The 4,100-nt window shown below is 40.6% G+C and overlaps 1 long non-coding RNA gene across 1 annotated transcript; it reads right to left on the bottom strand.

The window, feature by feature from the left end:
- Window positions 1-3,337: 3,337 nt before the first annotated feature.
- Window positions 3,338-3,622, bottom strand: LOC128655815 (uncharacterized). The gene is made up of 2 exons (XR_008401916.1): window positions 3,531-3,622; window positions 3,338-3,450 (listed from the first exon to the last, which is right to left on the bottom strand). It is a non-coding gene; the product is annotated as an uncharacterized LOC128655815 (long non-coding RNA).
- Window positions 3,623-4,100: the final 478 nt, after the last annotated feature.

The following is a 4,100-nucleotide window of genomic DNA, read 5'->3' as shown; positions in this document are numbered from 1 at the left end:
GGATAGATGACACGCAAACAGCGTGTGTTCAGTAGCACAGAGGGAAGTCAGAGTCCTCAGTGAGAGCGGCTGTGCAGGGAAGCATGCAACTTCAATACCAAGCAAGGTATTGAATGTTGCAGGCTCCTTTATAGCCAGGACTCAGTTAGGGATATATCTTTTAAAGAGACAGGCATTTGGTATTATGACAGGGTACCCCCTTTAAGGAACCACTCCGTGGTTCATGGTTTCGGTCTAGATGGATGTCGACGGTGAAACAGAGACACTAGTCTTGGGGCTGAGAGATTAACTGAGGGCTCCCAGGAATCCTCCTCATGGGGATAGCCCTTCCAGTGGATCAGATACTGGAGTCTACCGGATACTTTACGAGAGTCCAGGATGTTTTCAACCTCATACTCCACTTCAGGAGCTAGAGGGGGTTCATCCACAGAAGATGGTGAATGATTTCTGAGTGCCTGATATGGCTTGAGAAGCGAAACATGAAAGGTTGAGTGGATACGATAATGTGAAGGCAGAAACAAGGTCACAGCGTTGTCATTGATAACCTTGGTTACAGGGAAAGGTCCAATAAATAGTTTGTTGAACTTGCGGCTAGGCACAGTGAGATGAAGGTTTCTCGTGGATAGCCATACCAAGTCACCAGGTTTATAGATAGGGGACGCTCTATGTCGGAGGTCATAATAATGTTTATGACGTGCTTGAGCCTTTTTTATGTTTTCTGAAAGTAATGTAAAGGATTCTGAGATGGAGTTAGTGAAATCATTTATTATAGGACAATCACTTTCCCTTTCGAGGGGTAAGCAGAATGACGGATGAAATCCGTAATTGGCATGGAAAGGAGTGTCTTTGATTGAAGTGTGATATGTGTTGTTATGTGCAAATTCAGCGATAGGGAGCAACTCATTCCAGTTATCCTGTTGTTGTGTGGAGATACAACGGATATATTCCTCCAACCACTGGTTGGTACGCTCCGTCTGCCCGTTGGTCTGGGGGTGAAAAGCAGATGATAACCTTTGATCAATCTCAAGGGTTTTACATAGCTGTTTCCAAAGGCGCGAGGTGAATTGTGTCCCTCTGTCTGTTGTGATAGAAGAGGGTACTCCATGTAATTTGATTACATTTTTTAGCAACAACGTCACTGTTTCCATACTGGTGGGCAGTTTATGGAAAGGGACAAAATGAGACATTTTTGTCAATAGATCAACCACTACCATAATTGTTTTGTTACCACCGGATTTGGGAAGTTCAACTATAAAATCTATGGCTATCTCACTCCATGGTCTTTTGGGTATAGGAAGAGAAAGGAGATAACCTGGGGGGTGTCTTCTATCTTTTTTACATGTGGTACATGTCTTACAGGTAGAGATGTGTTTTTGTACATCACAAATCATTCTGGGCCACCAGTACAATCGCTTTAGCAATCTGTGAGTCTTGTTAACTCCTGGGTGTCCAGAGAATTTGGAATCATGTACCTGTTCAAGTATAAATGATCTCATGTTTGGAGGGATATATGTCTTACCTTGATAACAAAGTAACCCATCAGATTTAGGAGTTAGATTATATGTATCCTTTGTTGTATCGATGTCTTGTTCACTTTTTAATTTAACTGTGAAATCTATGATACCACCTAAAATAAAGTTAGGGGGAATAATAGTACCTGTGTGAGGAACCTGATGGGGTTTTGGAGGCAGCCTGGATAGGATGTCTGCTTTTGTGTTCAGGGAAGCCGTCCTATAGGTGATAATGTAGTTGAACCTTGAAACTCCATCTGACCTGTCTAGATGTGAGTGTTCGATTGGTTTTGAGAAACTGTAGGTTTCTATGATCGGTATAGATAATAATAGGTTCAGCGGTTCCCTCTAATAAATGTCTCCAATTAACTAGGGCACTTTTCATGGCGAGAAGTTCTTTTTCCCCTACATGATAGTTTAGTTCAGAAGATGTGAGGACACGGGAGTAATATGCTATTGGATGTAATTTATTGGTGGTTTTGGATTTTTGGGAAAGTACAGCCCCAATAGCATGTTCAGATGCATCTACTTCAAGTGTATACTGAGAGAGTGGGTCAGGATAAGCAAGAATAGGAGCTGTAGTAAACGCATGTTTTAAATAATTAAAGGCATCATTAGCTGAGGGGGACCACACAAAAGGTATATGATCTTTAGTAAGATTAGTGAGGGGTTTAGCAATGTGAGAGAACCCTTTAATAAACTTTCGATAGAAATTCGAAAACCCTAGAAATTTCTGGACATTCTTTTTATTATGTGGTATGGGCCAATCAATTATTGCTTGAACCTTTGAATTTTCCATCTGAATCCCTTTTGATGAGATATGGTACCCCAGAAATGTGATATCATTACTATGAAATATACATTTCTCAGCTTTCACGTAAAGTTTATGTGCTTGTAAACGTGCCAAGACTGTTCTTACGTGTTTTATGTGTTCTGTCAGATTGTTAGAAAAGATTAATATATCATCAAGATATATTACCAGGAAGGTGTCCAATATATCTCTGAATATGTCATTAATATAACGTTGAAACGTTGCAGGGGCATTACATAGCCCAAATGGCATTACCGTGTACTCAAAGAGTCCGTACCTCGTACGGAACGCCGTCAGCCACTCATCACCTGAACGCATACGAATGAGGTTGTAAGCACCTCTGAGGTCGAGTTTAGTGAAAATGGATGACCCATTTAATCTTTCTATAAGTTCAGGGATGAGCGGCAGAGGATAACGGTCTTTCACAGTACGTTTATTGAGCTCACGGTAATCCACAATCGGCCTGATGGTTTTGTCTTTGTTAGTCACAAAGAAAATGCCCGCACCTGCAGGAGAGGTGGAAGGTCTTATGAATCCTTTTCTAAGGTTTTCATTTATGTATTCTTTGAGTCTTACTAATTCAGTTTGGGATAGAGGGAAGATGTGCCCATATGGGATGTCAGACCCTGGTATAAGTTCTATGGGGCAATCATACTCTCTATGGGGTGGTAGAGATTCTGCTTCTACTTTATTAAATACTAATGAGAAGTCATGATACTGATGTGGTATTAACCCTTCATCTTGGTTTAGGTGGAGTATAGAGTGAGAAAGTAGACAAGTATTTTTGCAATAGGATGAGTTAAATTCTATTGTATTTTGTTTCCAATGAATCATTGGTTGGTGTTGTCTTAACCAGTGCAGCCCGAGTATGACCGGGAACATTGGAGAGGTGATGATATCAAAAGAGATGTACTCTTGGTGGTTATTGTGAATGTTAACAAGTATGGGAATCGTTTGGTGTGTGATGGGACCTGTGGATAAACAATTACCATCAATCAAACGTACTGCAACTGGATTTTCTTTCACAACAAACGGTATATTTTTATTTTTTACTATAGAGGAATCAATGTAATTGGCATAAGCGCCAGAGTCCACAACGGCTTCAAGGTTTAGTCGCTGTCTTTCCCACTGTAACGAGATGGGAACTAATAAGTAAGTTGGTTTATGAGTAGAAAGTGTAAAATTGTGAAGAGCACAAACTGACTCACCAGATTTCTGTCTCTTCAGAGATGGGCAGTCCGTGACTGAATGGTCCTTGGAGGCACAATACATGCAGAGAGCATGTTCCTTGCGATGAGACTTTTCCTCTGGGGTTAGCGGTTCTTTAATGAACCCAATATCCATGGCCTCTGCATTACCCCTTGGGCTATATGTCACAGGACGTGAAGGATGATATCTAGTTACAGTGTCATGTGTTTGTTTTTCTAATCTCCTCTCTCTGAATCTCCTATCAATCTTAATAGTAAGGGCCATTAATGCCTCTAAAGAATCTGGAAGATCAATTCTAGCTAATTCATCTTTTATGGGGTCTGATAGACCTAATCTAAATTGATTAATTAATGAGATTTGATTCCATTGCGTGTCTCTTTGCCAGATCTTGAACTCAGATATGTAGTCTTCCACATATCTTTTATTCTGCTTTAGACTACGTAATGTATTTTCTGCTGTCAGTTGTTTATGAGGGTCTTCATACAGATCAGACATTGCTCTAAAAAATTCATCAACTGATTCAAGTATGGGGTCATTAGATTCATACAGGGAGTCTGCCCAAGCACGGG

Source organism: Bombina bombina, chromosome 4, assembly GCF_027579735.1.
Source record: "Bombina bombina isolate aBomBom1 chromosome 4, aBomBom1.pri, whole genome shotgun sequence".
In the NCBI taxonomy this organism is placed as follows: Eukaryota; Metazoa; Chordata; class Amphibia; order Anura; family Bombinatoridae; genus Bombina; species Bombina bombina.
Note: the sequence above shows the minus strand (reverse complement) of the source record. Positions and strands in the feature narration are given on the sequence as shown.